The following is a 23,689-nucleotide window of genomic DNA, read 5'->3' as shown; positions in this document are numbered from 1 at the left end:
CTATGTTTCTTGGAGAAGAAATATATCACGCTGGAGGATAAATTCCATTATGTCGGGGTCTTCTAGTTTTGTACTTAAGCTGTTCACGTTCCAAGAACAGATCTTGCAACCCTGGTTCGGTTTTGTGGCTTTAGTTGTATTTGTTCATGCCATTCCATTGGTAGTTCCGGCTGTGTTCATCTGCCGGGAACCGGGGAGCTCAACTGCTTCAGGATGAGCGAAGGTGATGGTAATTTTCCTTGTGGTTTCATCTGTACGCTTTATTAAGCTGTATTGGTTCGGGCCTTTGGCACCTTTTAGCAGGCACTCTGCATGATGTTGCAGCGGGCTTGGATAATGGGGGTGAACGGCCTTTTTTGGCTCAATACCCCAATTAGCAAATGGCTCTCTCTGCCGCCAAATCGGCTCAATAATGGAGTTATCGAAAAACGTAGCTGTAGTAATTTCTTGACTAATGAGATTAAGGTTTTGTTTAAACTCTATGCTTTCTAGATCACTGGTGTCAATATGGCTCAGGGAAGGAAGGGCTTTAAATAATTTTCACAATAAACTTCTATTGAAAATTTCATTAATTCCCCTCGAGGCGTAATGGGGAATGAAATCTATCTTGTGGTTCTCGTTAAGAGAATCAAGCCGTGATTCATTGTCTGAGCTATTTTCAGAGTTTTTAATGACCGTAATAGGCTCCAAGTGAGTCGAAAATGGGTTCGGGGAGTCACGTGTGTTATTTGGGGATTTATTTCAATATTCCTTGCGGGGTTAGCTTAGTTGATTACCAGACAATGGCTATGAGTTGTAACTAGGTTACGCCTCTCTTCTCTGTGGTTTGCCGTGATTAAGGTGGCCTCCTGAGGGCAGATTGTGCTGGTTTAGGTAATTTTGCACCTTGATGTTGGTGCGATTTTCGTTGTTTGTGTGGCCTGCGCTATTAGTTTGTGGTTCTCTCGCCTTACAGTGGGCTTGAATATGCTGTATATTTTTGCCGACGGAGATTTCTCTTTCATATGTTGAATTTGGCTGCTTAGAACGGTGGGCGAGTTGGTTGATGGAGTTGTGTGCTCCTTAGTTCTCGCTGCATCCATATAATTTTGATCTCGTTGCTTAGCATTGCCTTACTGGTGACTGCTTACATTGATCAGTGGGAGAGATAGTGAGCCTAAATTTCCTAGTGCGTTTGGTGGTTTGGGTGTGAGTGGGCTTGCCTGTATTAGGGCTGAATCAGTCCCCGTTTCCCTTGTATTAGCCCCAAACAAGGCCTGGGGCATACTTGAAGCTCTGTCCTTTGTGCTTCTTTTTCTTTCTCGACTGGTATTGCGGTCTTGAGTGGGGCGCCCCTGGTTGCCCCCAATAATTCTCTCATTAGGGTTGGTACCGCTGCTGGCTTCTTATCTGGGTGGTAGATCATTGCTTTTCCAATGGTGTCCATGGAATTTAGCAAATGGAGCCAAACTGAAGATGTTGATAAGCTGCGTGATGCTACTAAAGGTGAACATGCTTGTTGTTCCCGGTGTTGTGGGAGATCTGGGAAAGGATAGTCCAAGGAACCCAGGATCCTGCCGAGATCTTCCTTTTTTTTTGCGAGAGTGATGTTGTGGGGGTTATTTCGGGGGTTTTAAGTTTACTTTGCGAATCGTCGCATGATTTAAATTGCAGAAATTTCTGGCCTGCGTGGTATGCCATTTCCAATGGGGGAAATAATGAATCAGACTTATCTTGTTCGTTGACATTTAGTTTGGCGAAATCTAGCTCATCTAGGGGTGGAGCTACGGGCAACGTGTGTATATCACCGAAAGGACTAAGAATGTTTGTGTTCATCTGATATGTTAGATTGCCCTCATTGTTTCCCAGTGAAATTTGCTGTTGTTGCAGCGGTTGTGTGTCTAGAAAAGGTGGATGGCTATGAATAAATGCCTCAATGACTTGGAGGTTGTTACTGACGGATTTCCTGGGAATGAAGAACTTTAGTTGTTTAGGATTGTGAAGATGGGACTGGGGCCGACGTTCTGCTTCGGCCGGAGCCTAGCAGCTGACTTAGAACTGGTGCAGACCAGGGGAATCCGACTGTTTAATTAAAAAAAAGCATCGCGAAGGCCCGAGGCGGGTGTTGACGCGATGTGATTTCTGCACAGTGCTCTGAATGTCAAAGTGAAGAAATTCAATGAAGCGCGGGTAAACGGCGGGAGTAACTATGACTCTCTTAACCTTTCTCAGTCATAGTGGCCTTTACCTCCTCGTGGTCCCGCCGGTAAACTGCCTCCTTTGTACTGGACTCTGCGGAGGGAAGTCTCTGGAGGCAGGCTAAACAAGGTCTTTTGCAGGCCTAGCCTGGGAGTGAGAAATGGCGAGCGGGTATAACTATGACTCTCTTAACCTTTCTCGGTCTTAGTGGCCTTTACCAGACTGTGGTCCCGCCGGTAACTGCCTACATAGTACTGGACTCTGCGGAGGGAAGTCTATGGGGTAAGCCCAAAAAAGGTCTATCACTAGCCTAGCCTGATAGTGAGAAATTGGGAAGAAACGAACACATTACCAGATGGGGTAGTTCCTGGTGAAACAAAACCCCGCTAAGATGGCGAAGGAGGCGCTGTCTTTTCACAAAATCGAATACCTCCATACCGGACATGACACACAAACCTAACATCTCAGGCTTCTCAGCTCCAGTGAGGACAGCTTTTGTAGCTATACTCCAGAGTGAGCGTTGTATGAAGCTCGGCTGTTTATGACGAAACACCACCCGCTTCCCAGCTCCAGTGAGGTTGCTTTCATAGTGGCCATACCTCTCGGAGCGAGCGTCGTTGTAAGCAAGGCCGTTTGGCGCTGATGGGCATTATAATAATAACCCAGAATGAGCCACCGCAAGGTGGTACAAAATAGCCAAATGCCTCGTCATCTAATTAGTGACGCGCATGAATGGATGAACGAGATTCCAACTGTCCCTACCTACTATATAGCGAAACCACAGCCTAGGGAACGGGCTTGACAGAATCATCGAGGAAAGATGGCCCCGTTGAGCTTGACTCTAGTCTGGTACGGTGAAGAGACATGAGAGGTGTAGGATAAGTGGGAGACCCTCGGGCCGCCGGTGAAATACCAGTACTCTTTTCATTTTTTCACTTACCCGGTGATGCAGGGGGGCGAGCCCCGTGGGGCTCTCGCTTCTGGCTCCAAGAGCTCAACGCCCGCCAGGCGCGACCCGCTCCGGGGACAGTGGCAGGTGGGGAGTTTGACTGGGGTGGTACACCTGTCAAACAATAATGCACGTGTCCTAAGGCGAGCTCAGGGAGGACAGAAACCTCCCGCAGAGCACTAGGGCAAAAACTCGCATGATCTCGATTTTCAGTATGCATATTGACCGTGAAAGCGGGCCCTCACTATCCTTCTGACTTTTTGGGTTTCAAGCAGGAGGTGTGAGAAAAGTTACCACAGGCATAACTGGCTTGTGGCGGCCAAGCGTTCATACCGATGCCGCTTTTTGATCCCCTTCGATGTCGGCTCTTCCTATCACTGTGAAGCAGAATTCACCAAGCGTTGGATTGTTCACCCACTAATAGGGAACGTGAGCTGGGTTTAGATCGTTGTGCGACAGGTTAGTTTTACCCTACTGATGATGTAATAGTAATCCTGCTCAGTACGAGAGGAACCACAGGTTCAGACATTTGGTGTATGTGCTTGGCTGAGGAGCCAATGGGGCAAAGCTACCATCTGTGGGATTATGACTGAACGCCTCTAAGTCAGAATCCCCCCTAAACCGTAACGATACCGCAGTGCTGTGGAGCCTCGGTTGGCCTGGGATAGCCGGCCTCTCTCGGGGGGCAGGTGCGTAGAGCCGCTCGCTTGGGGACCGGAGTGCGGACAGAAGGGGGCCGCCTCCATCGCCTTTAGTGCAACGCATGTTCGGGGGGCACCCGGTGCTAAATCATTCGTAGACGGCCTGATTCTGGGTCAGGGTTTCGTACGTAGCAGAGCAGCTACCTCGCTGCGATCTATTGAAAGTCATCCTCTGAGCCAAGGTTTTGTCTCTCCGTGCGTGGGCGCCCGCGGACACCCTCCTTCACCACACCCAGGGGTCCCTCTGCCGTGGGCTGGCGGGAGGGATGCGAAGGGGCTAACGCGGGCCTGCGGGAGGCCGCCTCCACCACGTGCCCTCCGCCACGGGGGCCTCTCCTCCCCGTCCCTGCCCCACTGGGGTGCGGTGACGGGGGCTATCATCCCTTGCGGGTCGGCAGGGTAACCAGATGGCCTGGGCCGGCCTGCCCTTCCCGCTGCTCCCGGGCAAGTCGAGCAGGGAGGCGAGCAGCGGCAGCCCTGGGGAAGGAGCCTCCCGAGCGGCTGCCTCAGAGCACCTGTCCACCCATGGCTGGACTGCAAGGGCGACTGGGTGCGGTACCCTCCCAGGCCATATGGGTCATCCCGGGCCATCTGATCACCTGGTTGCGCGACCAGATGGCCCAGAGGGCCGGGCGACCAGATGGCCCTCCGGGCCGGGCGACCAGATGGCCGGCCGGGCGACCAGATGGCCCTGCAGGCCGGGCGACCAGATGGCCCTGCAGGCTGGGTGATCAGATGGCCAGCCTACAGGGCTATCTCCCACTTTCGTCCTTCCCCAGAGTTCTGTAAGCCCCTTAGTCGAGGAAAATGGCCAGGCAGGCCGGCGGGAAGAGGACGTGGCCTGGGCTTAACCCTCCTCAGTTCAAGCCAAGGGTCTGGGCGCTGGGGACGGGGGTCCACCAGGGCCCTGGAAGGCTCTCCCCGGCCTGGCTAGGGTCCGGAGGCTGGGACCGGGCCCGGGGCTCGTGCTTCGTTCCAGGGTGTGGGAGCCCCCCGACCTGCAAGCCAGCCGAGGGTCCGGACGCTGGGGACAGGGGTCCACCAGGGCCACGGGAGGCTCTCCCTGGCCAGGGTTCGGAAGCTGTGACCGGGCCTGGGGCTCGTGATCTGTCCCAGTGTCCCAGGGTGCAGGAGCCCCCCATCCTGCAAGCCAGCCGAGGGTCCAAGCCCTGGGGACTTGGGTCCACCAGGGCCCAGAGAGGCTCTCTTCAGCCTGGCTAGGGTTCGGAAACTGGGCCGGCGCCTGGGGCTCGTGCTCCATCCCAGTGTACTGGAGCCCCCCTTCCTGCAAGCCAGCCGAGGGTCTGAGCGCTGGGGACGGGTCTCCCCAGCCTGGCTAGGGTTCGGAAGCTGGGACCGGGCCCGGGGCTCGAGCTCCGTCCGGTGGGCACCGGGGTGCGGGATCTCCGTCCTGCAAGCCAGCCGAGGGTCCGGGCACTGGGGACGGGGGTCCACCGGGACCTGGGGAGGCTCTCCCCAGCCTCGTTGCTTTCAGAAGCAGGGACCGGGCCGGGGAGAGTGGATGACTGGCTTATTAGCGGACTTTTCTGCCCATCCCTAGTACTTGGCCCACCATCACAAGTGAGGTACCATTTTTATCGGGAGACCAGGGGGAAAGCATGGTGGTAGGAAATTTGTGGCGGCCCAGTGATCCCACAACTTTATCACACAGAAAAGTGAGTAAAACGTGTTTTTTTAATCTAAATTTGAGGTTTGCAGGGGATTCTGTATAGAAAAATGTTGGGAGATCCATGCAAGCCCCACCTCTGTGGACTCCCCTTGGCGTCTAGTTTTCAGTAATGTCTGGGTTTGGTAGGTATCCCTAGATGGCCGCTGAGCCTAGGACGTTTTGAGATAGATAGGTGGGCACCTGTGTTTTTGGTCCCGGGCTTGAAGACATCTAGGGGAACCTCAAAAACCCAGAAATTTCTAAAAACCAGACACCCATGGGAGTCCAGGGATGTGTGGCTTGCGAAGATCCCCCGACATTTTCGTTTTAAGAATCCGCTGCAAAAGCTTAAATTGAGCTAAAAAGTCACACTTTCCTCTATTATCTGTGTGGGAAAGTTGTGGGATCACTGCACGGCACAAATTTCCTACCACTCAACGTTCCCCTCAGTCTCCTGATAAAAGCGATACCTTACTTGTGTGGACGGGTAAAGTGCATATGACATGGAAGGGCCAAAAACGTGTACAGATTTAGGGGGGCTAAAAGCAAATACAAAATGGCAGTTTGTTTATCCGTTTTTAGGCTGACGCTACTTTGGGCACCCACACAAGTGTGGTATCATTTTTCTCAGGAGACCAAGGGGAATGCTGGGAAGTAGGACATTTGTGGCTGCATGGTGATCCTACAACTTACCCACACAGAAATGTGAGGAAAATGTTACTTTGTAAGTAAATTTGAGGTTTGCGGGGGATTCTGGGAAAACGATGGGGGATCCATGCAATCCACACCGCCAGCCAAGGGTCAGTACACGCACACCACCAGCCAAGCACCATCTATGCCCACCACCAGCCAAGTGCCATCCACACACACCAGCAACCAAGCGCCCTCCACACACACCGCTAGGAAAGTGCAATCCAAGTACACCACCAGCCAAATGCTATCCATGCACACCACCAGCCAAGCAATATCCACGCACACAGCCAGCCAAGAGCCACCCACGCACTCTGCCAGCCAAACCCCATCTCTGCACACCACCAGCCAAGCAGGGCCGGGCTGGGAACAACAACCAGCCCTGGCAGAATGTTGCTTGACTGGCTCTGGGTGGGGGGTGGGGGTGGGCATATAAGGCAGCACTGCCCCATCTGCCTCCCACGGGGGTGCAGAAAGACTGTGGCAATTTTGTTTGGGGTGGGGGCACTGGAGTGCCCATTTAAAACAGCCCCCACCCCTATACACAGAAAGAAAATCCCTTTTTCCCTTCTGCCACCCAAGGGGTTGCTCCCCCCTCCCTGGTGTCCAGTGGGTGAAACCCCCTAAGCAGGGATCCACTAGGGAGGTGTTCCAGTGGAAAGGGAAGATTCTCTCCTTTCCAATAATACCTCTCCTGTCTTTCTACGTGCTCGGTGGGCAGAAAGAGAAACTGAAATGAGCTCATTTCAGTTTCGGTTTCACTGAAATAACGTCAGTGCGACGTGCGCTCTGATCGTCATTTCAGGGAAAGCAAATAAACAGCCTCGGGAGATGGGGAAGCACTTCCCCAGCTCCCAAGGTTGTTTCAGGGGAAAGGGAATCCCTCTAGTCCCTGCTCCAGAGGGATGCCCTGTGCCATGGCGTTAGGCGCGCGGGAGCTGTCTGAGGCACATGAGCACATTTGCGTCACGCGGCTCCAGCGCATCTGACGCATGGAAGGGGTTAAAACCCTCCTTACAGAAGAGGAACAGCCATTTAAAGCCATGATAATTACATTTGCCAAACTAACTTTAACTAAGAACTATTTTGAATTTCAAAGCACTACCTATCTCCAACAGCAACAATTGATAGTACCTTTGCTCCCAGCATAGCTTGCCTGTACGTACATCATTTTGAGGATGAAAATATATGGACCAACAACCTATATTGTTGCAACATACGTATGTGGTGCCATTTCGTAGGTGACACCATCATCTGGTGCAGGAACACAGAATCTAGATCTGAAATTCTAGGCTGGCTAAATATACTCAATCACTATTTAAATATTATTTTGACAATAAACAACCCAGAGATCTCTTTTCTTGACATGACTATCTGAGTAGACAGATGAACATTGCAAACTAAAGTACACACTAAATATACTGATAAAACCAGCCTCCTACATTTTGATAGTGCACATCGCCGGCATTAAGAGAGAATTTTGAGGTAGGACAATAATTTTGCATCAGAAGGAACTGCTCTGACTTAAATGAATATAAAGTTAAGGTGGAAAAGCTGCCTAAGGACATTGTAGCTAGGGCAAATAAGACAGTGACAATCATAGGGATGCTTTACTTGAGGATATGGTTAGAGGAGAAAAATAGATGCTTTGTGTTAGTACTTATGCAAGTGCCTCTAATGAAATAAAAAGGTCTTGGTAAATATTGGCATCTCTAGAATGGGAATAAATATAAACTTTGAGAGACCACTCATCTCCTTCAAATGTAATGTCAGTTTGAGACACATGTTGGTGCATACCGGACCCAAGAACAAGAAAACAGGAATCCAAGGAACCCAAACACCAAAAATCACGGGCCATTATCCATGTGGAGACAAAATCACAGGCCATTATATATGTGAAGAATGCTCTGTATGTACATTTACTACTCAGAACAAAAACTTAGATTTGTTTATGAAAGAACCATGGGAACAAAGACAACATACCAACTGTCATCCCAATGCCATTTACCGAATGTATTGCCCATGTAAACTAATATACATAGGAATGACTTTGGGGAAAGGGAAGGCAAGGATTTGTGAACACAGGAGTAATATCAGGTATGGATGTAACACAACTCTGATGATTACCAACTTTATCAACAAAAACCACACTGAAAACGACCTACACTGGCCAGTTATTGAAAAAATATCCACGAATATGAATATAAAAAAATCCATAAAAAAAAGTGAACAAATGTGGACTTACACACTAAAAACCCACAATAGAGGACTTAACAATAAGATATTGGGGTATTGAATTATCTCCATAAAATGAGGAGACTACACCTGGGTAGACACAAACATACCTGAATTTACATAATCTATTTAACCTTCCAGCAGCTTTTATCACTTTTTGCAATAAGCTCCCGATTGGCGTCACTAGTTGCAAATTTGATGGACATTACATAGGAACGCACATGACCACATTTTTGTAATAAACCCAATAATAAGATAATGAGGTTGAAAAAAGTAGAGTAGAAAGTCCCTTTTCAAGCACAGGAATGAGAATCCATAAACAAGCATTGGAATAGCCAATAGGTCTCGCCTTTGGGAACTTAAAAGTATTTAATTAAGCTGCACAATATCATTGGTGCAACATCAATTGTTGAATGGCAGAACACTTATAAAGTCCCAAAGGCGAGACCTATTGGCTATGCCAATGCCTGTTAACACTGATGTAGACTAACCAGTTCAGAATAAAAGTAAAAGTGGCACCCACATACAGGCATAGCTGGTGCTTCCACACGCTAACAAAAATAGCTGGAGTTTCCATTTGCAACACCCAGGTTTTTTGGGCTTACTGAAGTTAAATAAAGTTGCCTGGATTTCCAAATTCTGATGAAACTAGCCGGACTTTCATATGCTCGCAAGAGAAGCTGGGACTTCCGAATGCATGCAAGAGAAACTGGGCCTTGCACTAAAGCTGCTGACAAGTAGCTACGGGGTTCGAAATTCTGAAGAGTTGACACAGGCAACAGATACTCTTTTTATCGTAATTGTGGTTCCGAGATGTTTAGAGATAACAGCGTGATTGGATACTACCAAGAGAAGCAACGCTTGAAATGCTAACCAGTGTGTCTGATGCTTTTATTGGTGACGAAATCTGTTGTGGCTCCCAAATGTACGTGAGTAACTGTGACGTGTGGGCTCCAATGAGAGCAGCCGCGACTTCCAGGCACTTATGAGAGTTGCTGAGAGTTATCCATGCTAAAGAGCGTAACTGTGGCTTCGAAGCATTAAGAAAGGGAGCCAGTGTTTTCGGCTAATTTAGGAGTAGCGGGTGTGGGAAGTTGGCCTGATATATGATGTCACTAATTCTAGTGTTCACCTTGTATCAGTCCAAACAACCCTTATGGTGATTGGTTGTAAAGTCAACCTTATAGACCAGCTATCCTAGTGGTAGCATGGACAAGAGCAGTCTTAGGCTAAACTCTGTATGGCATGTGAAGCCAGCTGTTATACCATATGTAATCCTTTGAACACCAAATGAAAGGACACCACAACAGATATATATATAAAAATAGAATGTATTTATTCTAGTCAAACCCTCAGTACTCTTTATGAGATTCGAGGTAAGTACAACACAGTCTTATTTAAGCATACATTAAGTCACACAGGTCAGTAATACAGTTAGGCCCTAGGTAAGTGGTATAAGAACCACTGTCATGAACACAGGATAGGCCTAGGCCTAGGGAATCGCTGGGGCTACACTATACTACCAAAGGTTAGGAAGTGGGAGGCCCACGGGATTCAGGTGCAGAGTGGAAACACTCACCCGTAATGCGTAAAAGTCGATAGAAATAGTAGGTATTAGAAATTAACAGTTTTAGGACACTTCTTGGAATAGCTAGGAGTTCGAGACTTGGAAACTAGACCCTAGGATAGTCAATACCCTTGTGAGCACCGGAGTACTCAAGTTACCTAGCCCACGGGCTGCGGGTGCATAGGTGTGAACTTGCGTCGGGTTTCGTCGTTGACTCCTATGGATGCCTGAAGGAAAGTTGCTGACAGGCAGTCAGGGAAGAGTGTACGGTGGATCCCAAGGATGGAATCAAGAAGGAAGGATACCTGCAAGCAGAAGGGACAGAGTCTAGGTCACCAGCCGGGAAGGAACCAGGCGATGTCGTGCAGATGCAGGTGAAGAGGTGAAGTTTGCCGCAGCAGCCACGGGTACCAGGAGACGTCGAGGATGACCAGGAGGCGAGCTGTCCCACGAAGGCTCTTGCTGTCGGCGGCGTCGATGTCAAGTTAGGACCCAACAAGCCGTGGCAAGCGGAACCCATGCAGAATGGAGGACTTGCTTCTGGTGCAGACCAGGAAGGTCTGGGGTGCTTCTCTTTCACAGAGAAGCAGGTGCCAGTCTGGAGGAGCCGGACCAGCAAGGTGAAATCAAAGGTTCGTCGTCGCATAGGTCACTAGCCAACGGGCCAGCAACCGGACAACACGTCGAGCAACTCAGGTGCAGAAGGGCCCCACGCAGAACACGTGAAGTGTGGGGAGCTGATCTTCTTTGCAGATGGTGCTCGGGATGGGGGCTTCTCAATTCCCCAAGCACAGCCTCGAGGAAGCCTCAGAAGTCGCGCTAGTCAGTTACTAGCCACTTTTCCCAAGTCGCCGGTCCCACGTCCCTCGTCGCCTCCACGGGTCTCAGCTTCGCTGCAGGTGTGGATCTGGGTCAGAGGTGTCTGGAAGTCTCGGCGCTGGTCAGTCTCTGCAGTCGGCCCTCGTAGGATCAGTCGCAAAGCACGCAGCGGTCGCTGGATATTGCCTGGTTGCCCAGAGTGGTCACTCCTTGGCCACAAGGGAGATTTCTTCAGTCTTCTTCCTGAGGTCGAATGTCGAAGGTCCAGAGTTTCTGTACAAGTTGCAGATTCAGGATAATCTAATTCTGCAGGGCTCAGCTACCTTCTAATATACTGGGGTAGTGGGCTGGGCTACCTGCAAGGTCCCTCCTATGGGTGGGACCAGGAAGGGTGGTGGCTACACCCCCTTTCCTTTGTCCAGTTTCGCGCCAGAGCTGGGGCTGGAGTGCCCCAGCACCGGTTTGAACTGGACTATGCATGGAGCACCTTGTGTGCCCCAGGCATGTCTCATTCCTTTCAGCCCTCCCTACCCCAATACACTGAAGTATGTCTGGGGAGGTGCTAGCACCTCCCCAAGCAGGAAACCTATTGTCCAGGCCTCCCTGGCTGGGAGGGCTCCCAGCTGCAGGAGGTCAGACTCGTGTCTGTGGCAGCAGCATCCATTTTGTGATGCTGAGGCTTTGGTCAGAGTTAAACAGCAAAGTAGGATTTTAACACGTCTCTCCCTCTAGAAGGAAGGAATAATATCCTCATCACCAGAGATGGTATGGGGGTATTATTCCAAAGTGTTAGACACCTTACACGACATGTTTTGATAAAGCCAAACCATAGTTACCATAACCGTTTAAGATTATAAGGCACTTTAAGAGTATATGATAGGCGATATCATAGAACAGCTATAAGGACATGGTTCCGAAAGCTGCAGACAGGCTCAGCTCATGCTAGAGCACCATCTCACATGTTACCAAGCACTCTGCCTCCAGGATTGTTAAGGCCTGCCATAGGAGTGGCTCACAGGTACACGTGTCTATTTTATTACCAGCTTTGTTTTTATTGAAAGATGAGGTTAGCCCAATGTACACAGCTGTGTGCCTACAACCATCCTGGCCGGCAGCGAACAGAGTCGAATCCCATCAAACAGAGACAGTAAAGCATAGCATAACTCATGCATTTCCCCTCCAGTTCCCTGCCGTCAACGCGTCACACCCAACGTGCCCGCCACCCCACCTCCTGTCTAAAGCCATGTTCGCACCAGCAGGGGGGTCAGATAGGGCAGATGTAGCTGGTGATGTAATCTAATCTCCAACGGGGTTCCCGCGGTAGGAGGACAACAGAACTCAAGTCCGGGGCTAGTGAGTGTCGTAACCCTGCCCAGGACAAATAGGTGCTACTCTCCGCGCCTGGTCTATGCTAAGTTCGTATGCAATGCTCTGGGCAGCTCATGTAATGCAGTGCAGTGTCCCCAAGTAAACGTGTAGTGTTTGAAGGGACTGGACGGAGTGGCTTAGCGCCACCTTGCTGAGTCGCCAAGGCACTATCACCTCGCTTAACCTCTATACATCCTGAAGACAGGACAAACTAAACAAACAAGGAGCGGGGGGGTGTGGCGGGGGAGGGCGGCGGAGGAGGGGAAGCAGAACGCCAAGCGCCGCAGCGGGGGAAAGTGGGAAATCCAATGAATGCAACTAGTCTAGCTTAAGCTGGGCCGGCAGCCCCCAGCGCCCCTAGTACCCCTGTGGGGATGTATGCCTGCGCAGTGGGAAGATCCGACCCCGGCGCACACACCTGGAGCTAGGGACCCTCCAACGATGAGGGTGTCAGCTCCAAAGGCCGCGTGAGGATCTCGGAGCGCGTCAGAATAATCTCGTCGTCGAACAGTTTTAGGGCCCGCAGTCTCGGCGGTTGCAATCGTGCATGCTCTATCCTGCCCAAGTGTTCCACCAAGGGAGTCCAGAGGGTCTTGAACCTAGTGTCCCTGAACTGGAGGCGGGCTGTAAGCAGCTCCATCGCCAAGACCTGCCAGAGGCGGGCGAACCACACGTTGATGGATGGCGGCTCCGCCTTCTTCCAGTACACCGCCACTGTTTGTTTTGCTGCGCCTAGCATGTGAAGGCTCAGGTGCCAATCTCGACCTGTCATTGCCCGCCGCGACGTTGGTCGGAGGCCCAAAATAATCGTGAGGGGGTCCTCCGGCAGGGGGTAGCCTAGCACCCTTTTGATGTGGCTGAGGACTTCCTTCCAATAGGTAATCAGACTAGGGCATGTCCACTAAAAATGGATAAAGTCCCCTGGCACCTGGGCACAGCGCCAGCACAACGGGGACACCTTAGGGAACATCTTCTGCAGTCAGACAGGGGTGTAGTACCACTGGGTCATCACCTTGTAGGCCGATTCCTGTTGGGGGATGCTACGGAAGGTTTTAGGGATATCGCTCCAGAGCCTTGCCCACTGCGCGGAGGTGATCCCGGAGCCCGAGAGGTTCTGCCACCGCACTTGGTACGGATGTAGTCCTGGACGCTGGGAGTGCTGGAGCACTTTATAGACGCGAGAGACGAGGCCCTTATATGTGCTCAAACGGGGTGAGAGGCCTCGTGGCCGCCTGCACCAGCGAAGAGCCCTGCACCCAGTGCCGAAGCTGTACGTATTGGAACTTGTCCCTGTCCGTCAGCCCAAAGTCCCGTTGGCATTGCTGGAAGGATTTGAAGGTCCCTCCCACAAAGAGATCTCGGATCGTCCGACAGCCACTTTCCGTCCAGTTCTCAAAGTATGGCGAGCGGCAGGCCGGCGGAAACTGGGGGTTGCGAGCTAGAGGGGTGTGTGGCGAGGGGAAAGTGGTGAGGCCCCTGCGGACCGCCACCCTATCCCAGATCTCCAAGACCGTCCTAGTGGGGACCGCCATGTACGCACTACGGTGACGCGCCGCCCGGGGCAGCCAAGCGTGGTCCCAAATCGGGCGACAGGTAACTGCCCTGTCCATGTGGAACCAAATTGTTTCGCTTTCCCACGCCCCCCACTCCAGAACGTATCGGAGGTGCGACGCCCAGTAGTAGTCCATTAGATTGGGACAAGCAAGGCCGGCTCTATCCCGAGGGAGCTTTAATATTTTGTTAGAGAGTCGCGGTTTCTTACCTCCCCAAATAAAGGAGATCAAGTCCCGTTGTAACCCTTGGATGTAATGTTCCGGAATGGGAGTCGGCAGAGTCTGAAACAGGTAGAGGATCTTTGGCAGCACGGACATCTTGATTGCATTGAGGCGACCAAGCCAGGAAAGCGGCAGTGCCTTCCAGGTGCGCAAGTCAGCTAGGACCGAGCGCCTGCACTCCGGCCAATTGGCCTGCGTCCAGGTAGCTAGATCCGGTGTCAAGTTAAGGCCGAGGTATCTCACGGAGTCGCTCGCCCATTGATATGGGGTGCATGTCCGCAGTGCCGCCACCTCCGCCTCCGGAAACGTGAGATTGAGCACCCAAGACTTGGTGTGATTAATTTTTAGCCCGGAGGCACGCTCATAGGTGCGGAGCAACGATTGTGCGGCTGGAAGCGAGGTTGAGGGCGCAGACAGCGTGAGAAGGAGATCGTCGGCAAAGAGCGCAACCTTGTGGTCACGTTCCCGAAGGGAAATGCCCGTGACATCCGGCGACTGGCGAATGAGAATAGCCAGGGGCTCCGCTACCAGGGCGAAGAGCAGGGGCGATAGGGGGCAACACTGCCGCGTGCCCCTGCAGATGGGGAATGGCTGCGTAAGTTGGCCATTTACTCGCACCCGGGCTGCCGGGGCAGCATATGGGGCCATGATGCGCGCTTCCATTTTGGGCCCAACACCTATTTTCCGTAACACCGCTCGAAGGAACGCCCAATCTACCCGGTCGAACGCTTTTTCAGCGTCTAGGGATAACAGGCAAGCCGGGATACCCCAATGCCTGGCCTTACCCACAATGTGGGCGATGCGACGGACATTGTCCGCCCCCTGGCGTTGGTGGATGAACCCCACCTGATCCGGGTCCACGAGGTGAGGGAGGTGTGTACTGAGCCGTTTGGCAAGAATTTTGGTATACAGTTTAAGATCTGTATTCAACAGGGCTATGGGTCGGTATGATGAGCAGAGGGTGTGGTCCTTACCCGGCTTTGGGATGAGGGCGATCTCAGCCATCGCCATGTCCCGAAAGAGCCGAAGAAGGTAGGGTTGCAGCTGCGGCAGAAAGGCACGGAAGAACGCCACCGGTAGCCCATCTGGCCCAGGTGTCTTGCCTAACGGGAGATCTCCCAGGGCTCCCACTATTTCGTCCAGTGTAATGGGCTCCTCTAAGAGCTCGGAGTGATGTTTACTCAACGGCTCCCATTCACATTCTCCCAGGGTCTCCGCGATCAGTGCAGGGTCCGGCGGGTCTCTCTTGTATAGGGAGGAATAGTAATCATGAAACGCCTGGAGCTTCGCAGCTTCAGTGGTCATCCAAGTGCCCCCCGCCCCCTGCAGCTTCACGATATGGGGCCTGGCCGCCCTCGTACGCAACCGCCGCGCTAGTACTGCTCCCACCTTATCCCCTCCGATGTAAAAGCGCTGCCGGAGCGCAAGGAGCGCCCGTTCCGCCTTATTCGTCCTAGGTGCCCGTAGCTGTCCCCTAAGGACCGCCAGACGCCGCTTATGGGCCGCCAACGGGCGGGCCTGATCCATCTTCTCCAGCGTCTTGAGTTCGCGGGTGAGTCTGGTTTCGTACAGTTGGGCTTCCCGCGTCCGGGCAGCAGCTATAGCCGTGAGGGTGCCCCTTATCGTGGCCTTGAAGGCATCCCATAGGAGGGGAAGGGGAGTCTCCGGCAACTCGTTATATTCGAAGTATTCCAGTATAGCCGTCTTTATTTCCTCCCTGTCTACCGGGTCCCGTAGGGCGTGATCCGGGAACCGCCAGCGGCGTGGGCCGAAGGTACGAGTAGGGCGCTCATGGAGTAACACCTCCACGTGGGCATGGTCAGAGACCGAAATGCTCGAGTGTGAAGCCGACATAGTGTCTGTGAGCAGGGAGTGGGAGACAAAGAGCATGTCGATGCGAGAGTAAGAGCGGTGTGCATGTGAGTAAAAGGTGAAGTCTTTCAGCCCCGGGGAGTGGTAACGCCACACATCTACCAAGGTCAAAGCAGTAAGGGATTTTTTCACAGTGGCCGACAGGGCCCCCACGCCATGAAAGCCTCCCCCACAACGATCCAGCTCCGCGTCCCAAACCAGATTGAAGTCCCCCCCCACTATAAGGTCCGAGCTCACCGGGTCAAGATACTCCCGGATGACCCCGCGCAGGAAGACATCCTGCCCCTGGTTGGGTGCGTAAAGATTACATAGCGTGAGCCTACGGTGTCCCCGCGTCAGCTCTACCCTCAGGACCCGGCCCGCAGTGTCTCTACGCACCTGTGTGTCTCCGTGGCAGAATCCCGCCCGACAAAAGATTGCAACCCCCGCTGTCTTAGTGGCCGCGGATGCCCAAAACCTATGGGGAAAGCGCGGATGAGCCATACGACCCACATCAGCCCGTAGAAGGTGTGTCTCCTGCAGAAATACTATGTCGGCGCCCTGCTGGAGCAAATACCTCCAGATCTGATGTAGTTTGCTAGGTGAGTTGAGCCCCTTCACATTCAAAGAGACGACCTTCCAGGAGGGTACTGTAGTCATAGACATGGGTCAACATGCGCAGTTGTCCCCCCCGCCGCCCCCAGCCCATCCACAGAGCCCCCCCGCCAGAGGGTTAGGAAGTAGAGAGGGAGAAAGGCAAGAAAGTAGGAGCAAACAAAAGAACCAAAACCACAGAACAGCCAACATGGCCAACAAGGTCTATTCCAGTCTAGGGAGTGGCCAGGCACTGCGGCACAGGCTATCCCGGAGATGTCACTCTCCCAGGAATAGGAGTGGGGGTCCGTCGGCACTGCCGCCATTCACCAAGTCAGGAGGAGCCCCGGGCCACCGCCCGGCATCAGGAGCTGTAGCAGCGATCTCAGTGAGTAGGCCGCATTCTCTCTCCCCAAAAAACGGCTGATAGTCCCAGAGAGAGCCGCCTCGCATTCTCAAAAAGGGATGAGCCAGAGTTGCAAGCATGGAAGTTCACTGGGGAGCGGGCTCCTGTGATCCCGCCGGCGACGACCCGGCTTCCAGGGACCGAATGTGGCGTATGATGTCCTGCTTGTCCCTCGATGATCGACTAGCAGCAGGAGAGGGAGATCGCCCCGCCCGGCGCACCCTGGACCAGCTAGGCTTGAGCGAGGCGCGAGGCCCCGCGGCACCGCGCACCGGACTGGCCGGAGGAGAGTCCGGGATCTGAAGCAGCTGCGCGGCCTCCCTGTAGGACCGCAGCACCCGTCGTCTGGACTCCCAGTGGAAGATGAGGGCGAAGGGATGTCCCCATTGATAGCGAATGTTGAGGTCTCGCAGCTTGTCCGTAACCGGCCGGAAGGCCCGCCTGCGCCGGAGGGTCGTGGGGGCCAGGTCCTGAAACAGTTGGATCGTAGCCCCATTGTATTTGATATCTGTCCTGTCCCTGGTCGCCTTGATAATAGCCTCCTTTTCGACAACGAAGTGAACCCGCGTCAGGATGTCGGGAACTAGGCCTGGTCTCCCGGGCGGACCAGAGACTCGGTGGGCCCTATCCAAAGTCGGCGGAGAGGCATCATCATCCCCCCGGAGTTCATGTAGAAGGTCCGCCACAAATGTCATGATATCCGCCCCCTCCGCTCCAATCGGGACGCCCCGAATGCGAATGTTGTTGCGGCGCCCCCTATTTTCCAGGTCCTCCTGACTGATCTGTAGCTCGACATTCTGCTCCTCCAGGGCCGCTATTCTCTGCCACAAGCGCTCCTGGTCCTCCGTGCGAGCGTCCAGGGTCTTCTCCATGTCGTCGACCCTGTCCCCGAGCTCTCCCACGTCTCTCCGGAGCTCCTTGACGCAGGCCTGAACCTCCGTGCGCAGCGAGCCGATTTCAGACTTGAGGTCCTGCATGAAGAGCGCCATAAAGGACTGCGTCACTGGCTCCGCCGACCCTCCAGCCCCCAGCGCCTGCGAGCCCGTCGGCGCCCCTCCAGGCTTACTCCAAAGGTCCTTCACTGTGGCATCTTTCGTGGGGGCCGATGAGTCTTTTCCCGGCTTGGTGCGCGTCATTTTGCAGGCATACGCCGCCTCCACAGGGGGACCCTGGCCGCAAACCAGGCAGTCCACTCAGGGCCACCGGAGAGCCAGCCAGCGTCGAAGGGCGCACAAGCCAGGCCGCGTCGCGTCCAACGTAGGGCTGTCCCACACTCCAGGCCGCAGGCCCGGTCACAGCGCCGCAGCGTAGGCGTTCCAGGTGCAGCGGTGGACCAGGGTCCCGCGGTCCACACCGATACGGTCCGCCCTCAGGGCACGGATGCCTCCAGTCCCCGAGCCCACCAGGCTCCGACCCGGGGCCTCCCCCACTCTCTCAGGCAGCGAACAGCACAGCTTCAGCAGTACAGAGGGGCGCGCCGTCCCCGCAGCGGTCCTCCCGCGCCTCCAGGGAGTTCCGACGTACCCCCACAGTGTGCCCACTCGGTCCGGTCAGAAGGCAGGGCAGGCTCAACGACCACGCAGGGGGGCCCGGGACACCTCCAGCACCCCGTGTATCCCCCGGGACTCCTCTAACTCCGGGCCAAGGCACACCCCGTCCAACAGGCCTGAAACACGGTCAGGGGTCAGCAGCCACCAGTCCAGCGCTCGGGCACACGGCCACCACCCGCGAGGATCGACCAGCCAGGCCGCCCCCGGTCCGGGGCTCCTGTTCAGGGCCGCAGTGAGAGCCCCCGCACCAGACCTCCAGGCGCTTCCACCGCAGTCGCCACCACCACGAAGACGGCACTCCCAGGGGCACTCCAGCGCTCGGGCCCACCTCCGCCAGGGCTCCTCCCGCCACCTCAGGCTTTCCTCCCCCTCCGGTGTCCGGGCGAACCGCCACGCGGGCCGATGCCGCCCGCCGACCTCCTCACCTCAGGCGAAGTCGTCCAGCACTCGACTGCAGGGGCCGCAGCGTCGGATGCACAGGGTCACAAAATGGCGGACCCGCCTACCGGAGCAGTCTTCCCAGCGCCTCCTCCTCCAGCCGGTACCAGGGAGCCCCGGCCCCCGCTCCCAGACGCCTCCGATCACTCCCAGGATGGCCAGACAGCTCCTCCAGCAGGCTCAGGCACCCGGGCAGTCCGCGGGAACTCTCACCGCCCTCCAGCGCGGAATGCCCAAGATGGCGGCCGTCTCTTCCGCACCCGGGATCTCTCCTCTGTCCGGCGCCTCCAGCTGCACTCCTCGGGCCCGCCACGATATCCGGCGGCAGCCCACTCCGGTCCGCCGACCTCTCGCACCCAGAAGAGACCGTATACCGGCCGTCAAAGTGCCGTGGGATGCTCGTTTACCCAGCGGCAGCCCGGAGCTCCAACAGCCCACGTCTTACTCCATGCTCGGCTTGGCCACCCACGTGTCTATTTTAAGGGTAGATATAGGTATACTATATCTAAACAAGGGGTTTTGCCCCAGCTGAGTGATCAGCCAGTTGTGTCTGATTGGGATGCCAGGCCAGGGGTGGCATAATACATGCTGCAGCCCCTGGGAGGCCTAGGGTACACCTATGCCCTGGGTACCTAGGGTACACTGTACAGGGTCCGATAAGGTGACCCTTACCAATTAGGTAAGTACCTAGGGTACATGAAGTCCATTTTAACGAGAGAGCAGACAGCCTGAGACCCTGAATGGCAGGATCTCAGGCCAACTAAGTCGAAAAACCAGCTAGACACTAGGCAAAAAGTTGGGGGTTACCATAGTCAGATATCCACCTTCCTACAGCGGGCACTTCCGGAATTGCTAACACAGGTGGCCCGGCTTTGCCAGTGAAGTGGATGTGACGAGGGCTTCTAGCAGATACCGAAAGTAGGTCGGGCCGAGATGATTCTCGGTTTACTCAAGGCTGACGGCTTTCTTTTTATTCTTTTCTGATGAGCTTTTTGTTGCAGATGATTACGATGGGGCTTTAGGCAGCATTTTTTTAAAAACATCCATTCAGCACTATTGTTTAGCAACAGTGTGGGAGTGAGGAGGTTCGCGCCCCCAGCCCGCGCAGACGCTGGCAGCGGCAGCGCCTGCCTCAGCGAGTTACTGACGGGTCCGATGCAAACAACAGTGGGTAACAGGCGATGCGGCCCTGAATGTTCACATGACAGAAAAGTATCTCCACGTCTAACAAGCAGTAATGCTTACCTGGCGACCTCTAGCCTCAACTAGAAAAACAAGCCCGCGAGTGGTGCTCGAGCGCGCGCCACTGCGAGCCATGGCCTATTGGTGTCTATTACGCACACCAAGCGCGTAATAGACACCAATAGGCCATGGGTGGAGCAATGCGCCCGCCTTTGGCCAATTGCGTGCAGTCTTTTATAAAAAGACGCACGCGAAGGCCAATCGCGTACCACAAAAGGAATCGCACGAGCGTGTGCGATTCCTAGGTCAGCCTGAATACCCCGTTTTTCACCTACTAAATGTCTCGCGCTGCGCGAGACCTAATTAAAAAAACTGTTCCATTACACATTCATAAATGGCTCCGAGCACACGAGAACGAATTACAGGCATTTTATTCTCCGTTTAAAAAACTACATTTCCCATTTTCTATGTTGCTGTTGTTGGACATCACGCAGCACACAACAGTATGCTAAAATGCTATGAAAGAGGGAGTGAAATACCCCACAAAACCCACGATCTATCACAGATCAAGATGAGATTCGTAAAGATTTCTGTGTGAGAGGTGACATTGCACCCTCAACAACAGGAGTATGAAGGGGTAAAATGAAGGTGCAATGACTCATCATATGTTTTTGGCTTACCAGATCGCATATTTGGGACTGCACTAAGACTGAATGTCTCATAACATACAAAGGTGACTTCCTGATCATTCCTGTATCCTTCCTCAGTGTCTGAGTACAGGGGCATGTCCCCCTCTCTTCTTCGTTAACAAGGGTAATTCTAATAATAGGGTGAGATAATTTGTGTGTTGAATATTATACGTATTAGCTACTGGCAGCCGCCACAAGGTAGTTATAGTTAGGACCTATTTAAAATACGACAAGCTTTTTTTTGTTTTGCTCATAACTTTGGTGCAGTTTGACAAATCTGCATGAAATTTTTTAAACTAGTATGCAATTCACTTCAGTTGCTTTCAGGGACGTTTTGGGGTGATAGTCAAGCAGGTCACAAGAAAAGGGGGGTATCCCAAAACGTGTTTCCTTCATGCAATTTCCCATGGCGATTATAGACACGACTTCAGCCCGAACCAATGTTCGGAATTACACCAAATTTGGCCGAAAGCTAGATCTTGTTCGCGAAAGAGTGCTTTTTGTCATTTGGAGTAAATCTTGTCAGTAGTTATTAAAGGAAAAAGATTTATGTATATCAAACAATCAATCAAGCAGGATTTGTTAAGCGCTGCTAATCAACTGCAAGGGTTTCCAGGTGCTGCGAGCCGTGCTGCTCGGGCGGGATCAATTGAACAACCAGATCTCAAGTCCCCTTCTGAATCCCCTGCGACACTCCAGACCACAATTAATAATCATATAACATTCTCACACACCCACACAACCACTCACACACCCATACAGCAACTTAGACCAACACAGGGACCCATACAGCCACTCACACAACCAGTCAGATACCCAGAAACCACTCACACAACCATTTACACACTCATACAGCCAGACACACACCCACTTAAAGATCCAGAGAACCACTCACACATCCACTCAGACCCAAAGTCTCAAACATCCATACAGCTAGCGACACACCCACACAGCGATCCAAACAGCCACTTACTCACACACCCAGCACACTTACACAATCACACACACAACCACTAATAAAAACCAAAGGTTTCTCAAAAATAATATAACTTGTCCTCTACGGTAACTATAACTCGCACTCTCGCCATGCACTGCTAAATACCCCACATATTACATCAGTCATGACATCTTCTATAACATCATTGATAATATCACAGCACAATTTGCAATAAAATTATTAATGAGAAAACTGTGCATGGCGGTGCATAGGTTACAGTTACCTTAGGGCACAAGTTATAGTTTCTTGAGATAACTAGAACAACGTTTTTTTTCCATTCTATTTCCTAACTATAAGGTCCCTGTAACATTTTTTTTTTACAAAAGATTTTATTGATTTTCCATAGTACCAGATTGGCCAAGCCCAGCAAGCAAAGTACATTTGAAATGTATACTGTAAAATCCCTAGGTCCTGGAAAACCTTTGTTTTTTTCAGCAAATATGTGTGAGTGAGAGTGTCTGTGTGTGTGAGTGCAAATTTTAAACCACCACTCTCAGATTTACAGTGCAGTTTGTAGTGATTAACCAACATTTCCCACAAATTGTTATGTGTGCATGTATCGGACCACATAAGGAATGTATGTTCCGGGTGGGCTTCAAAATAAAGAAAAATCTACCAGTTAATTTTACTTATAGGTCTGGAAAAAAGGGGGAAAGGCAATGAAAACATTAGAAACACTCCCTCATGACTTGTATTTATTCTATATAGGCCTGCTAGGGCTTCGTGGGTTGACCAATACTGAAATCATTAGATCATAAACATATACAGTTAATTTGTCTTTTATTAGAAAACTTATTTGTTTTCTTTTGTATAGATAATTTTTTTTTTCATTCAATGATACAAAATTACATGATAAAAAAATATTATAAGACACATATGCACCGTCTCGGAGATGGAGGAGGGGCAAGTAAGCACCTGACTGGGAGTGGCCGCAATAACAGCTAAAATACCAGCAGACTCCCAGGACATTGTTTAAACTTTTGAAACGGGCACTGATGAAGCTATCACAAGCGAAACGAGTCTGCCTAGCGTTTCATGGGTTGTTGTACACAGAGCGCTGGTAATTATTAAAGTCAGTTGCAGTTTATCCCGGACTGAACAAGGATACATCTGGGATATTACCTCTGTTTAGAATGTCAAAGGATCCTTTTGAGTGACATTATGGAATGTGGTGTATTGTAGAGGAGAATGATAATGATTTAAAGTTATTTTCCTGGTAGTCTGAACCAAATAGTGTATGTGGGCCTACAAAGGATGTTAGTTAGAAATTAGACATGAAGCCTGTGCCTCATATTGCTGAAGCATAGGTAGTGTATGAGTGTCATTTTTCATCTGATTGTTGTCCCCTAGAGCAGTGAGGTCGAGCTATGATTTTGGATGATAAGGTTGACTTGTGATTATATTTTGTGTTGAGGTGAAAGAGAAATGCTACTGTCTGCAATGAATCTTAGAGGTATTTTTGGTCACTGTGGCAGTCGACACATTCTGTTGAATTCTGAAATGAGAAGATGATGTGTTCTAGAAACTGTTCGAAGGAGGTTGACTGTTACACAGTGGCTGCCTCCCCATTAGGACAGAGGAGCATCGCCCCCCTGCTGCCAGTGAAGCAAAAAGGGAAAATTAAACAATAATAAAATGAGTTACCATTTTATTTTTGTTGCTACCAGCCCGACCAGTGTTTAGGGGCGGGTCCGCTGCTGACTGGCAGCAGGGGAGTGGTGCTCACTCCACCAGTGTACACAGCACAATCCACTTTAGCCGGCCGTCTTCGAAAGGCCAGGCTGCTTGCGCCGTGTAAACCTCTTCACTTAGCTATCTCAGACAGCTGGGTGGACACATGCCCCCAGTGCCTGCTGGACCGTCGAGGCAGCCCGCTCCAGACTATCCTGGCGCTGCTGTCATGCTGCTCATCTGCAGCAACGGGATTTGCAGAAGGCTCCTTAAGGTGCCCTTGAGTTGACTCCAGAAAGAAGAAAACACAGAGCGAAACGCAGGTAAGTACATTTTTTAAAATAATTATCTCTTTACTCC

General features: G+C 52.2%; 1 protein-coding gene and 1 pseudogene across 1 annotated transcript in view; one reads left to right on the top strand and one right to left on the bottom strand.

Annotated features, from left to right (window-relative positions):
- SMC1B (structural maintenance of chromosomes 1B) overlaps positions 1-23,689 on the bottom strand; it is a 2,533,210-nt gene that overhangs the window by 1,468,159 nt on the left and 1,041,362 nt on the right. The gene's annotated exons all lie outside the window — the stretch shown is intronic.
- On the top strand, positions 1,750-4,015 carry LOC146854980 (28S ribosomal RNA; annotated as a pseudogene).

This window comes from Triturus cristatus, chromosome 4_1, assembly GCF_964204655.1.
Source record: "Triturus cristatus chromosome 4_1, aTriCri1.1, whole genome shotgun sequence".
Lineage (NCBI taxonomy): Eukaryota > Metazoa > Chordata > Amphibia > Caudata > Salamandridae > Triturus > Triturus cristatus.
The sequence above is the reverse complement of the archived record's forward strand: the minus strand, read 5'-3'. Positions and strand labels throughout refer to the sequence as shown.